This window comes from Amblyraja radiata, chromosome 1 (assembly GCF_010909765.2).
Source record: "Amblyraja radiata isolate CabotCenter1 chromosome 1, sAmbRad1.1.pri, whole genome shotgun sequence".
NCBI lineage: Eukaryota > Metazoa > Chordata > Chondrichthyes > Rajiformes > Rajidae > Amblyraja > Amblyraja radiata.
The window spans coordinates 110,616,072-110,631,980 of record NC_045956.1 but is presented as its reverse complement, the minus strand read 5'-3'; the positions used below and the strand labels follow the sequence as shown (position 1 = coordinate 110,631,980).

The window sequence follows — 15,909 nt, the reverse complement described above, 5'->3', positions numbered from 1 at the left end:
CCTGTTCATCGCGGTGTGTTGTCACTGACAGTGTGTGTGTCTGTGTGTGTGCGTGTGTGTGTGTGTGCGCGCCTAATGACAGGCCCATTAGAGAACAAAGACAGCATCTGCAATAAGCTTTAAAACTAAAAAACAATTAACATGCCCTCATCACCTTCTCTCAGCTGGCATCACCTCATGTGACCCCACCATAGACATTCCCCTTGTTTTCTCTATCTACCCACTTCGCAATCTAGAGCACATTTGATCCCCACCATCTCCTTTTCATGAAAGGACATCAACCCAAAGTGCTCCTCTCTCCATTGATGCAGGGCAAATTGCTGAATATTTACAATGTTTTTTGTTTTTATTATCTTCTCATTTTAGTTTATCAGTTGTCAGCCAGCAACCGCTGTAATTCCAATATCATAGCTCTTACCTATAAAATTTGAATCACACTACACTCTAGATATTGCTTTATCCACCTTACTCATTATATTCTTAAAGAACTAATAAATTCATTAGACATGATCACCATTTCATGAAGCTATTGCACCATTGCATTCATGATTTGCTATCATCTTGCTACAACATCCTTAATATTCCACAGCTTTTCTGAATAAGGGTGCTTAAATTTGCCATTCTGCAATTTGCTGGGACCTTAGCAAAATCCAGAGAACTTTGGAAGATCATGACCAACTTCTGCAGCCACTTCTTTGGAGATGCAAGGTAACAGGCAATCAGATCCATGCAATTTTTCAACTTTTAATGCTATTTATTTGTCTGGTACTTTATTTCTTTGGTACTTTTAAGAAATTCCTCTGTTTCCCCTTACATTTTCTATTATTGTAATGTTTGGATTTTCTATCATGACAGATACATAATTCTTTTCAAATCTCTACCATTTCATTATTTTCCATCATTAATTTGCTAAGGTACCAACATATTCCTAAGCTACTTTCTTTTTAGATGCACGTCAATTTTCTTTGTGCTTTTATATTTCTTGCCTGCTTATTCTCTATCTATTTTCTCTCTTTTTGGTGGTTCCTAATCTTTTCCCACTCTGCTGGTCTACTACTTTTCAACAGAACATTTCAATGTGAAACTATCCTTAACGTCCTTGGTTTGCCTTGTAGATTCTATTTCTTAAATGGATACTTAAAAAAAAAACTTAGAATTGTAAAAAATACTTAAATATCTGTCACTGCTATCTACCATCTTTCATTTTAATACAATATTATTCCACTTTAGCCAACTAACTCCACCTTCACACCTTTGTAGCTGCTTTCAATTTAAAATACTTGTTTCAGATTTAAGATTTCCATTCTCAGCTGATTGTCAAATTCTATTATGTTATGATCACGGTTCCCTAGAAAATCCTTTATTACAATATGTAGAAAGGAACTGTCGATGCTGATTTACACCGAAGATAGATGCAAAATGCTGGAGTAACTCAGCGGGTCAGGCAACAGCTCTGGAGAAAAAGAATAGGTGATGTTTCAGGTCGAGACTGTTCATAAGATGAAGGGTCTTGAGCCGAAACATCACCTATTCCTTTTCGCCAGAGATGCTGCCTGTCCCGTTGAGTTACTCCAGCATTTTATGTCTATCCTCTTTTACAATATCCTCCCTCATTGTAGATGACAAGATATAAAATAGTATGTTTACTTGTAGATCAGCAAGAAAGTGCAGATGCTGGAATCTGGAGCAAACCACAAAGTGCTGGAGGAACTCGGCTCATCAGGCAGAATCTGGGGAGGGAATGGGTGGGTTGTGACCCTTCTTCAAGCACATAAAATATCATCAAGGATCCCAACCTGGCCATGCCCTCTTCTTGCTGCTAATGTCAAGCAGGAGATACAGAAGCCTGAAGTCACACACCACCAGGTTCAGTAACAATTATTTTCCTACCACTATCAAATTCTTGGACTGCCCTGCACAACCCAAATCCTACATGAGCAATGGAACACATTGGACCACTTCTGACACCACATTGGACTTGTTTTTTTTGTATTTTGCATTAATGCCTTGTTTTCTTTTGCAGTTGTTTTTCTCTTGTTGTCTTGCAGAATTTATGTATCATTTATGTTTTTATCTGCTGTCTGAGCTTATGTTGATGCTGCTGCAAGATCTTCATTGTACCTGTACCTCACCATATGTACATTTGACAATAAATGCAATTTGCCTTGCACTATTTTGCTCCATGCTCTGTCCTACTGCATAGTTATTGTTCGATGGCTATCAAACTATCAGGGCATCACAAAATATCTTAGTGTTAAACTTTGCTTCCAAGTGTTCCTCAAGCGCCTTGAATTAGCTAATTGAAGCTTGAAACCTGGATACACATGAAAGGTGCGGGAAGAAACTGCTAGCTTATACCGAAGATAGACACAAAATGTTGAAGTAACTCAGCTGGCCAGGCAGCATCTCCGGGGGAAAGGAAGAGATGACCTTTCGGGTCGGAAGCCTTCTTCAGTCTGAAGAAACTCCAGCATTTTGTATCTATCTACCTACACCTGAAAGGTGCTGGTCCATCCATATAGGCCCAACCGGTCACAAGACAGGAGGAACTGGTAGAGGCCTCGTTGTGTGTTAATATACACCAGATATTCCTGCTCTCACGTTATTAGTACAACAACAAGACACTGATGTCCGGCCTCGGCCACACAAGACAAATGGCACCTTCAGCAACACTCCCGCACAGAGAGAGAGAGGCTCAGCCTCCAGCACCCGCCCCGTGACCCCTGGACCGGGCCGGGCCCGCTGGAGTCAGACACCGCCTCCCGGCGCCGAGCTTACCTCCACTCGGTAATAGACCGACACCTGGGGGACGAAGCCGATCCTCAGCGACAACAGGCAAACCATCAGAGGCGAGGCATTCGTCAGTTCCGTCCACCGCCCCGCCCCGCCCCGCCCGCAGTGTGACAAATGGGCGGACGCCATGATTGAGACGGGCAGACCCCTCTGCCTCTCTGCAGCTGGCGGTAGCGCGCAGCTCCCCTTCCGCACAACGCCAGGGACCATAAGTGAGTTCGGTATTCCGACTGCGCATGAGCTGGGTTTGGAACAAGGGGGTATTATAGAGCATACAATATGGCTACCTGTGCCCTATTGGGTTCTTCCTGAACTGTTTATTGAGCTTGCTTTTCTTCAGGAAAAAGATAAGCGCGAGGTGACTCCAAGAATAGTGGAATATCTTAATACAATCAGTGAGAGCACTTTGATTGTTTTTACAGATGGATCTAAAGATCCAGTTAGTGGGAGAGCTGGGTTTGGAGTGTATGTGGAGCAGCTTGGGTTGAAGATTGGCCGGCGCATTTCTGATGGAAGCTCTGTTCTCACGACTGAATTAATGGCAATTCAATGGGCTCTATGGTGGATTGAGGAAGCCAGTTTTAGTGAAGTCATTATCTGTTCTGATTCTGCAGCTGCTCTTGAAACTTTAAGAGTAGGGAAATCTAAAGCACGTCCTGACATTCTAAATGAAATCATGAGTGTGTTTTTTAGAATTGGGTTTGCGTGTAACATCACTTTTTGCTGGGTTCCCGGGCATGCTGGGGTGAGGGGGAATGAGCAGGTGGACCTCATAGCAAAGGAGAGTTTAAGAAGAGAAATAGATATCCATGTATTATTAGGGAGAGTGGAACTGAGAGAAATAATTAAAGAGGGCTTAACAAAAGAATGGCAGAGAGGATGGGAAATGGAAGTCAGGGGTAGACACTACTTTTCTATACAATCTGAAGTTAGGAAAATATGTTTCTGTACATCTTTGTCCCGTAGGGACTCAGTTAAACTGTGTAGATTGAGGTTGGGACACTGTGGGTTAAATTACTATTTGTGCATTGTAGGGAAACATGTTTCTGGCTTGTGTGAATGTGGGAGTAATGAGACAGTTAAGCATGTTTTCCTAGAATGTAAAAAGTACAGGGTAGAAAGAGAAGTATTGTTTGTTAGACTGACAGGACTTGGAGTTGAGGCTTTTTCTGTTTCATCTTTGTTTGGACACAGTGAGAAACATCAACTGATATCCAGGGCTGTTCTTCAATTCCTGCAAGTTACAGGACTGTATGTAAGGATTTAGTTCAAACTTTGACCTGTGGAGGGCAGTAATACGCTTAGCAGCGTCTACACTGCCGGAATCCTACAAGAAGAAGAAGTAGAAGAAGACTGCGCATGGCCAAGTCACAGGTCACTCGCTATAAACATTCTCGGTAGCTGTGAATCTACATGGGTGCAGACCTGCGTTTTGTCCGAGGTCGGGATTGGATCTCCGGTGCTGCGGGCGCTGTTGAGTTGCTGCTGAGCTGTCCCCGTCCCCTCCCGGGTGTCCCGTCCCTGTCCCCCGGGTGCCGGAGCAGAGTCGGAGACAGCACCTTCCCCCCCCCCCCCCCCCCCCGCGCTGGCTGCAAGTCCGGGGCCGCCACTGCCCCGCCAGCCCAGCGGGTGTCCGGGGTGGCCCTGGGCTGGCGGGGAGTGGTGGCCCCGGATTGCAGCCGGTGCGGGGGGGAGGTACTGGCTTCGGCTCTGCTCCTGCACCCGGGGGGCCCGTTCCATGGCGGGCTGGAGACCGTCAGCTGCGCCTCTTGCCTTATCCAGTGGCTGTCGGTTGGCCCCCGGGGACCGAGCGCCAGTCATCAGCCAGCTGTCCCGTCGGTCCAGGTGTGTCGGTTGTCCCGGCGAGGCAGGTGGAGTTGAGCTGGGGTTGGCGCTTCTCCGTGCTGGCTGGGGGCCGCTGCTCCGGGCCGGTGTCCCGTCGGTCCGGATGTCTCCGGCTGCCCCCAGGCAGGGTTGGGACACTTGGGGGGGGGCGATGGGACAGGAACAGTCTAGTGTCGGTTCGGCAGCTCTTGCGGCACCGGGGACCCGGGTTCGATCCTGGCTGTGGATGAGGCACGGACCTGTGTGCGTGCAGCTGCCGAGAATGTCTCTCTGCCAGTTCAGTCTCCACCTCCCTGTCTCCCACTCACATCTGCCCCCTCTATCTCACTGTTATACCCCTCTCTCCCACTACCTGGCACCCCCATTCCTCAGATTAAATATATTTTTACACATAAATCATGAATAAAGATAAGAATTTATACACAGTTTATACAGTCAGTGCTTCGTTAGCTTTTTCTTTATAGCGAGTGACCTTTGACAAATCCCATGATTCTTTGCATTTTTTGGAATACCGAACTCGCTTATAGCCCTGGACATTTGATGGATTTGGTTTATAATGTTGTTTCGTTTGATAGCAGGAAATGAAATTCACACATGGCTTATCAAAAGTGAAAAGCGGTTGTTCCTACTGTCCCTTCATTAGTTTTTTTAAGAACTCAAAGTACTGGAGTAACTTCAGTCTGGGGTCTGAAGATGGGTTTTGTCCGGAAATGTCACACGTTCCTTCTCTCCATAGATGCTCCGCTGAGTTGCTCCAGCACTTTGTGTCTATCTTCGGTATAAACCAGCATCCACAGTTCCTTCCTACTCTGTAGTAGCTCAGCGGGTCAGGCAGTATCTCTAGAGGACATGAATAGGCGACCTTTATGGGTGGGGACCCTTCTTCAGACCGTGTCCTCCAGAGATGCTGCCTGGCCCACTGAATTACTCCAGCATTTTTGTATTAATAATATTAGTTGCTTAATATAATTTATTTTGAATGTATAAAACCATGTTATATGTTGCATGTACATATTGTTTTACTTGTGTGTGTGATTATTGTTAAATCGTGGAGCTCACGATGGAGAAGCAGCTGGATGACCTCAGGGCCATCCGGGACAACGAACGTTTTCTAAACAGGACCTACAGTGAGGTTGTCACGCCGAGGATACGGGAAGAATGAAGGCATGTGACTGAGAGAAAGGGTGCTAACTGTGGAGTGCAAGAGACCCAGGTGGCTGTGCCTAATGAAAACAGGTACACCCTCTTGGGAACTGTCGGTGGAGACGGCGCTACCAGTCCGAGCGGCGGACACGTCGGTAGCTCCAATCCTCGAGATGGGACTTCACCGGCGAGAACGACGTCGGGCAGAGCCATAGTGGTGGGTGACTACATTGTCCGAGGAGTGGACAGGAGATTCTGTGGCGGCAGACGAGACACGAGGATGGTCTGTTGCGTCCCTGCTGCCAGGGTTCAAGATGTCACGAGCCGAATTCAGAAAATTTTCGAGAGGGAAGGTGAACAGCCGGCAGTAGTTGTGCACGTAGGCACAAACGACATCAGGAAGAAGAGGAAGGAGGCTCTGCAACGCGAGTTCAGAGAGTAATGCCCCTGTCCCACTTAGGAAACCTGAACGGAAACCTCTGGAGACTTTGCGCCCCACCCAAGGTTTACGTGCGGTTCCCGGAGGTTTTTGTCAGTCTCCCAAATGGTCAAAAGTGGTTTCCGCTTCTTCTATGTTCCGGCGATTATTTAAAAAAATTCAAAACCGGCCGCGACTAAAAATAGGTTGCCGTTTTAAAAATTGGTCTGAAGAAGGGTTTTGGCCCGAAACGTTGCCTATTTCCTTCGCCCAATAGATGCTGCCGCACCCGTTGAGTTTCTCCAGCTATTTTGTCTACCTTCGATTTTCCAGCATCTGCAGTTCCTTCTTGAACAAACACTGGTAAGTGATAGTTGGATACAGGTGAGAGGGTTTTTGATTGTCATATGGTTGCACAGAGGCCAGAGATGAAAATATAAAAAGTGTGAGATAACAAATGATAGAAAAGGAGCAAAATGTGAAGATAGAGATAGTAATATAGGTGGAAAGAGAGGAAAGGGAGAAATGGGTGCACATCCAGGTGGGGGGCGGGAAAGGGGGGGATGCTTATGGGGAAGGGGAGAAGGGGGAGGGTCTTTGTAAATTAGTGACATAAAATTGGAGAAATCAATGTGCATAACATTGGGTTATTAGCTAACCAAGCAGAATATCGGGTGTTGTTCCTCACATCTGCGTGTGGCCTCACTCTGGCAACGGAGGAGGCCCAGGACATAAAGGTCAGCATGGGAATGGGAATGGCAATTAAACTGGTTAGCAACCGAGAGATCCAGCCGTCTCTGGCAGACTGAGCGCAAATGTTCGGCGAAAACTTTGACAAGTGTTTTAGTCTTTTCATCTCTGGCATTTGTCCATCCAACCAACAATTAAAATCCTTCTCTCCTGTATCCACCTATCATTTGCCAGTCACCTATCCATGTTCTCCAGAGCTGCTGCCTGGCCTGCTGAGTTACTCCAGAACATTGTGTCTTTTTAAGCTGAAAATAGGATTTTGTTTACTATGATTTTCATATGAATTATATTATGCCAGTGATAGATGGTTATCACCTGGAACAATTTCATGCAAGGCACATGGTGTCCTGATTTGGAAATGTATTGCCATCTCCTGATCATCACAGGATCAAAAATCAGTAACTCCTTCATTTTAGTTTAGTTTAGAGATACAGCGCGGAAACAAGCCCGAGTCCACACCCACCTGCCATCCCCGGACATTAACACTACCCAACACACACCAAGCACTATTTTACATTATACCAAGTCAATTAACCTACAAACCTGGATAGACACAAAATGCTGGAGTAACTCAGCGGGGCAGGCAGTATCTCTGGTGAGAAAGAATGAGTAACGTTTCAGGTTGAGACGCTCCTCAGTCCACAACCTACAAACCTGTATGTCTTTGGAGTGTGGGAGGAAACAGAAGATCTTGGAGAAAATCCACACAGGTCACCGGGAGCATGTACAACTCCATACAGACACACACCCGTAGTCAGGATCGAACCGAGGTCTGGAGCTGTAAGGCAGTAGCTCTATCTCAACGCCATCGTGCTGCCTTGCCTAACTGCACTGTTAGAGTACATTTCTTACATTTAAAAAGGTACTTCGCCACTCTCATCCAAAGGACAACTAGGCAATCTATATCTATCTATCTATCTATCTATCTATCTATCTATCTATCTATCTATCTATCTATCTATCTCTAAAACTCTGATCTTGTTATCTTCCGGTTTAGCAGTCTTTCTATTTGCGCAAAAATGATTCACGATAGCGTTACGATTTTTCACCAGTTCACTCACCGTTCTCCTATGCTGTGAGCGTAGAAAGTTTCATTCTGATTAGTTGAATGTCGCAAAAGTTAGCGAGGTTTAAAAATCTTAAAAACCACGTGTGCGCAGATCGATCTCGGATTAGTCTCTTCCCCTGTCACTCCTTGAGATGGTCCGCCCCTTCCTGCGCCATGGCGTCTTTACTGGAGCTGAGAATGGCCGGCGGAGGTTTCCAACCAGACTTTCGGAGGGACCCAAAGCAGCCCAGCCCAGCCCTGTTCCAAGCAGCCCAGCCCAACCCCAAGCAGCCCAGCCCAACCCCAAGCAGCCCAGCCCAATCCCAAGCAGCAGCCCAGAGTCGGAGACCTGACCCAGCCCAGCCAAGAGTCGAAGACCCAGCCCAGCCCGGGGTGGGAGATATCGTCGATGTCGCCAAACGAAAAGCGGAGACTCTGATCCCAGCGGAGGAGAACGACCAGCGACCAGCGGCCAGCGGCCAGCGCCCGCTGTGAGTCCTCATCGCACCGCCAATTCTAGCCACTCCCCCACAACCCCTCCACCCCCCCACTTCCACTACTTTATTGCAACACCTATTAAAGTAAGGCCAGCATTGCAAACAATTCACAGGTGAGATTTCTTACATTCTTTGCTGAGGTATGAAGATTGTTAATAATATATTTTACTACAATCTTTAAATATTGATGAAAACAATAAGTAGTCCATGCTGATAATTTCCACCTTCTAAATTGGTAGGAAATTACTGTTTGTGTTAAGTGCTTTGTCGAAAGCAATTTAAAGATGGTGAAGCTTGATGATTAAATATATATAAAGCTTGGTGATTAGACTGAGACAGCACCATTATGGCAGAGCAAAAGATGTTGATCTCTGCCCATGTGAGGTAGGATCAGCTTACGAGCCTCTCATCAAACTTATAAAGGCAATTATTCTCCTGTGAGCTGTGGAGAACATTAAATTCTGGAACAATGTTCAAGTGAGTTTGATGGTCAAATGAGAGTTTCACATTTTTTTTAGTTTTGCAATATAAAATTTACAAGAATTCAGAACTCTGTGGAAACTCTGCACAATATTTTTGGAAGCAGCTCTTATTGATGCAAGGCTGATTTTGATACAATTGTCAGCATAAAGTTTTTGTACTCATTCTTGGGCGTTTCCTTTTCAAATGGCTTAAAGCGTTAAATATCGTCACCAATGTAGCTTAGGTTCTCTGATTCCTAGGATTATTATTATTAGGAATGTCTACAGTATTAAATCTACCAAAGGTGGTGGGGTTCAATATGAAGTACGTTTTCAGTGTCACTCGTGGAGGTGGTATAGTAGTTTAAATCAGTTTTAGTTTAGATTAGAGATACAGTGTGGAAACAGGTCCTTAGGCCCACTGAATCCGTGTCGCCCAGTGATCACCGATACACTAGTTCTATCCTACACTATAGCCAATTAACCTACAAACCTGCACTTCTTTGGGATATGGAAGGAAACCGGAGGACCTGGAGAAAACCCACACGGTCACAGTGAGAATGTGCAAACTCCATACAGACAGTCAGGATAAAACATGGGGCTCTGGCGCTGTAAGGAACAGCAACTCTACAGCTGTGCCACTCTGCCGCCCTCTAGTTATGGTGGAAAGTGTAACAATTGGAAAAATGAAGTAACTTCTACCATTTGCTTCAAGCATGGACGGAAATCCTGGGGGGACAGGGAGAAGATGCCACCTCCATGTTTTAAGAGGTGGGGGACAATTCCCCCCATGTTTTGTAATCCGGATTTTGAAAATCGGTGAAAAAAAATCTATTAAAAATTTCCGCTTTCCGTGAGACTGTGGGGGTGGGATTGATGTTCGAGGGTGTCGATTGGACGAGAGAGACGTCAATCAGCAGGTAGTAAGGGGGGGCAGACATGATGATTCAGCGTGATGATTGGAGGTGGGACTGAGGATAGAGAGCAGTGATTGGTGGAGGGAGACGTCCTGGTGGAGCAAAAATCATAGAGCGGAGCTTGAATCGGCCCGTTCGCGGGGCCTTTCATCGCCCGGCACGGCTTAAAATTGGCCACGGGATCTTCCATCGCCTCGCGGTCAAATTGTTGCATTGAGGCTCCCGATGCTGAAGCCCCCGCCGTGCGATAGAAGATCACACGGCTGGTTTTAAGCCGCCCCGGGCGATGAAACGCCCTGTGAACAAGCTGATTGAAGCCGCACAATTCGCGGTGGACGAAGCTGCTGTTGCTGGAGTTCAAAGTCGGTCACCAACCAGGTCAGCTCTCGAAGGTAGATAAAAATGCTGGAGAAACTCAGCGGGTGAGGCAGCATCTATGGAGCGAAGGAATAGGTGAAGTTTCGGGTCGGGACCTTTCTTCAGACGCTCCATAGATGCTGGCTAACCCGTTGAGTTTCTCCAGCATTTTTATCAACCTTAGATTTTTTCAGCATCTGCAGTTCCTTCTTAAACAGGTCAGCTCCCGATGTTACCATCCACAGGGCTCACGGCTGAAGCCTCCGAAACCTCGCGTGTGTGCGTGTGTGCGTGTGTGCGTGTGTGCGTGTGTGCGTGTGTGCGTGTGCGTGTGCGTGTGCGTGTGTGTGTGTGTGTGTGTGTGTGTGTGTGTGTGTGTGTGTGTGTGTGTGTGTGTGTGTGTGTGTGTGTGTGTGTGTGTGGCCACGAAGAAAGTGTGTCTCCCCATGTTTTGATAGCGATTTCCCCCCCTGGCTTCAAGACATAAAGCTGGGATGCAGGGTGACTTGGACAGGTTGGGTGAGTGGGAAGATGCATGGCAGATGCAGTTTAATTTGGATAAATGTGAGCTTATCCACTTTGGTGGCAAAAACAGGAAGGCAGATTATTATGTAAATGGTGTCAAGTTGGGAAAAGGGGAAGTACAACGGGATCTGGGGGGTCCTTGTTCATCAGTCACTGAAAGTAAGCATGCAGGTACAGCAGGCAGTGAAGAAAGCAAATGGCATGTTGGCCTTCATAACAAGAGGAGTTGAGTATAGGAGCAAAGAGGTCCTCCTGCAGTTGTACAGGGCCCTAGTGAGACCACACCTGCGGTATTGTTTGCAGCTTTGAGGAAACTTGAGGAAAGACATTCTTGCTATTGAGGGAGTGCAGCGTAGGTTCACAAGGTTAATTCCCGGGATGGCTAGACCGTCATATGTTGATAGATTAGAGCGGCTGGGCTTGTATACTCTGGAATTTAGAAGGATGAGAGGGGATCTTATTGAAACATATAAGATTATTAAGGGTTTGGACACACTAGAGGCAGGAAACATGTTCCCAATGTTGGGGGAGTCCAGAATCAAGGGCCATAGTTTAAGAATAAGTGGTAAGCCATTTAGAAGATCATGAGGAAAAACTTTTTCACACAGAGAGTTGTGAGTGCCTACATTTTCTGCCTCGGAGGGCGGTGGAGGCTGGTTCTCTGGATGCTTTCAAGAGAGATAGAGCTCTTAGGGATAGCAGAGTCAGGGGACTTGGAGAGAAGGCAGGAACGGGGTACTAATTGTGGATGATCAGCCATCATCACATTGAATGGCGGTGCTGGCTCGAAGGGCCGAATGGCCTACTCCTGCACCTATTGTCTGTTATCTATTGTCTATTGCCTAGAATTACTCAATTTTTACCATCTATTTTGTGCATTGGGGAAGAAAAAAGGACCTATAATTTAATAAACAATTTTGACTCTCCTACTTTACAGTTAATGAGAAACTCATTCTGTAGATATGTCCACTCAAATTCAGCATAAACACCAAGACTTTTGACTCGAAACAGATCCTTTTTTTTTGCAGCAATGTTAATAATTATTTAACTTTTTATAATTGAGGTAAAATTTCAAGTAAACAGCTATTCAGCTACAGAGCACCATACTGAACCAACCAAAGAGATGAATCCTGTGCTTTGGGGAATCCATGGGATTATGATTTTCTAAAAGTTTATCATTCTGATCATTTTTACAATTTGTGTTTGTGCTTCTGAAAATGTTATGATCATGAACGTTCAGAAACATTTGTTTATAAAGATAAAATACCGTGTATGCTGGAAATTAAATTGGGAGAGAATGTTGTGAATCCTCAGCAGCTCGGGCAACATTAATTTATTTTTGTTCTTGGGATGTTTACACATTATCGTCGTAAATGATGTTGACCCTACTTATCCATGCCAACCAAAATGCCCCATCAACTGTAAGCTAGTCCTGTTTACACATGTTTGGTCCAAATCCCCTTATCCATGCATCTGTCCAAGTGTCTTTTAAATGTTGTTATAGGACCTGCCCCAAATACCTCCTCTGGCAGCTTATTTCATATACCCACTACCGTCTGAGTGAAAATGTTGCTCCACAGGTTCTTAATAAATCTCCCCTCGCAGGTCCTATGGTCCTTGATTCCCCTACCCTGGGTAAAGGATTCTATACATTCACTGCAATTCCCCTCATGATTTTATACACCTTTATAAGACTACCCCTTCGCTTTGTAAACTCCAAATAATCAAGTTCTAGCTTGAAAAACAGGATTAGGTTCTCAGGTCAATGATCTTTCATAATTTATTTGAAACTTTTACTCCGATTTTCTCCCATTTATGTTCAAAATCCTTTGTCAATTTCTATTAGATAAAAGTTGTCATCTCACTGCATTCTATCTTATACCTTTTATATGAAAATAAATAAGATATAAGGAAAGAACTGCACTTTAATTATAGATCAAGTGTTGATTTATCATTCAGAAGCCATAGGTATTTTACACAATAACAATAGTTATTAATCACATGCAATTTATTTAGTAAAGAGATAAAGCCACTATGTAAATTATTCGTGAACCAAAATAGACATAACTAGTGCACTGTACGTACATTAAATATTAAAGTTTCATAAAGGGTAAAATACTTACAGTACTTTTAGATGAGTACAGCATTAGAAATAAAGACAGCATAATTTATCTATTAAGAATGGAGACGTGAAACAGATCACAATTGACCTGGTGACATATTTCTATGGGGAAAGAAATAATATCTTCAATGATAATTTTTATGGGCTTCGTTTTTTTTAGTTTAGAGATACAGGGCGGCCCACTGCGCCGACCAGCGATCCCCGCACATTAACACAATCCTACACATTATGTTCAATTAACAATGTTAAATTGACCGACAAACCAGTACATCTTTGGCGTGTGGGAGAAAACTGGAGATCTAATTTGAGGAAGGACATTCTTGCTATTGAGGGAGTGCAGCGTAGGTTCCCGAGATTAATTCTCAGGATGGCGCAACTGTCATATGATGAAAGAATGGAGCGACAGGGCTTGTATTTGCTGGAAGTTAGAAGGATGAGAGGGGATCTTACGGAAACATATAAAATTATTAAGGGATTGGACACACTAGATGCAGGAAACACTCCCGATGTTGGGGGGTCCACAGTTTAAGAATAAGGGGTAGGACATTTAGAACGGAGATGAGGAAACATTTTTTTCACCCAGAGAGTTGTGAGTCTGTGGAATTCTCTGCATCAGAAGGCAGTGGAGGCCGATTCACTGGATGTATTCAATAGAGAGTTAGATAGAGCTCTTAGGGTTAGCGGAATCAAGAGATATGGGGAGAAGGGAGGAATGGGTTATTGATTATGGATGATCAGCCATGAACATATTGAATGGCAGTGCTGGCTCCAAGGGCCGAAAGGCCTACTCCTGCACCTATTGTCAATATATCTATATATCCCAGAGAAAACCCACGCAGGTCACAGGGAGAATGTATAAACTCCATACAAACAGCACCTGCGGTCAGGATCGAACTCGGGTCTCTAATGCTATAAGGCAGCAACTCTACCACTGCGCCACCATGCTTAGCAAAGAAATGAAAAAGAAACATTTGCGATAATTCATTTAAATAATTTTTTATTCCAAAAGCAGGTTTGAAAATAATCCAAGCAAATGAAAAAAAAATGTTCGCAGCTTGCCAGTTTGCTTGAATCACGTTGCGATTTATTTCTGGTCTGTTACTAAATGAAGTGCATTCGCACTATGTTGAGATGATGCCTAATCACATATTTTCCTGTTTTTTTTAAGGCTTCAGATCCACAGTCATTCTTTCCTCCTCCAATCTTTTCATTTTTTCTTCAACCACAGCATGTGCAAGTTCAAAAACTGACATCATCAAAGCCCTGCTTTAAATTAATTAGTTTGGCCTATTTCATCTTTAATGGTGTCCTGCAGTGTGGCAGTTGGTCCATAAAAACATCAAAATACTTTGATTTAGTGATTTAACTTTAAACCTTATGGATTGAATAGCACAAAAAGGAAAGATGAAACCAACATGAGATTCTTGAACTGACTTGAATGAATTGTAACAAACATATTGTTCATGTTGTGATGATAAGAAAATATTTTCAATTATGATTGATAAGATTCCATTATTCATATATATTTATGACCTGAATTACATTAGCATGAGGGTCAATGCTTCACTCTTTGATATGTTTCAATGCATTTGTTTGAATTCCCTTTGTTTAATAATTTTAACAATGGCCATGCCTGTATGTGTTGAAATAAACCATTAACCAATATATTTGGGCATCAGGCCCAATTTTATTACCATTATATAGGTGAGTAAATATTAATTGAAAGTGAAATTACCATTGGGCTGTTCCTCAGAAGAACAGCAGTGCAGCACAGTGGGGCAGTGGTAGCATTGCTACCTTTCAGCGCTTGCTGCGCCCGAGATCTGGTTCGAACCCGACTCTGGGTGCTGTCTGTACGGAGTTTGTACACTCTCCCTGTGATCGCGTGGGTTTTCTCCGAGATCTTCGGTTTCCTCCCACACTCCAATGACGTACAGGTATGTAGCTATACTGGCTTGGTAAATGTAAAAATTGTCCCTAGAGTGTGTAGGATAGTGTTAATGTGTGGGGATCGTTGGTCGGCACGGACTCGGTAGGCCGAAGGGCCTGTTTCCACGCTGTATCTCTAACCTAAAGTTAAAAAACGAAACAAGAATATGTCGGAGTATGACTGTACTGTTTATTTCTCATTTGGGAACAAAGAATTTTATAGTCTGTGAAGAAGAATGCAGGTGCTCTTTGCACAACTATTGAAGGTTGGCGATTTTACAAAGCATATTCAAAGGAACTATCTTTATTATAATATATAGGAAGGTTTGCAGATGCTGGTTTACACCGAAAATAGAAACAAAATGCTGGTGTAACTCAGCGGACCAGGCAGTATCTCTGTATAAAAGAAATGGGTGATGTTTTGGGTCGAGACTCTTCTGAAGACTGAGAGTCAGGGGAGAGGGAGACACTGAGATAAGGAATTATAAGGTGGGAAAACGAGATATCAAAGGGAATGACGATCAAGGAAAAATTTGTGAATAGATCATTGTTAGCTCGGAGAAGATGACAATGAAGCATACAGAGATAACATTTAATCAAATGGACAGTCAGACTGGTTGGAGAACTAGGCGGGGGAGGGATGGAGGAAGTGGAAAAACAAGGATTACTTGAATTAAGAGAGGTCAATATTCATACTGCGGGGGTGTAAGCTACCCAAGCGAAATATGAGGCGCTGTTCCTCCACTTTGCGCAGGGACTCACTCTGGCAGTGGAGGAGGCCCAGGTCAGAATGGGAATGAGAGGGGAGTTAAAGTATTTAGCAACCGAGAGGTTGGTTTATGTGAACTATTATTCCTTGAACTTCATCCCCTGTGATGTCTCGTTTTCACACTTTATGTTTCCTTATCTCTGGGTCTCCATCTCCCCTGACTCTCAGTCTGAAGAAGGGTCTTGACCCGAAACGTCACCCATGCCTTCTGTCCAGAGATGCTGCCTGGTCCGCTGAGTTACTCCACCATTTTCTGTCTATATAGTTGTTTATCAGTCTCATGTTATGGAATTCCCTGCCACAGAGGGCAGTGGAGGTCAAATGGATTTAAGAGA

At 44.3% G+C, this 15,909-nt stretch overlaps 1 protein-coding gene across 8 annotated transcripts in view; it reads right to left on the bottom strand.

Annotated features, from left to right (window-relative positions):
- exoc1 (exocyst complex component 1) overlaps positions 1-2,889 on the bottom strand; it is a 68,287-nt gene extending 65,398 nt beyond the window's left edge. For all 8 annotated transcript variants that reach the window (XM_033028953.1, XM_033028960.1, XM_033028979.1 and 5 more), the window contains exon 1: positions 2,779-2,889. The gene's annotated coding sequence lies outside the window, so the exon portion shown is untranslated. The remainder of the gene's footprint in view (positions 1-2,778) is intronic.
- Between the last annotated feature and the right edge of the window lie 13,020 nt (positions 2,890-15,909).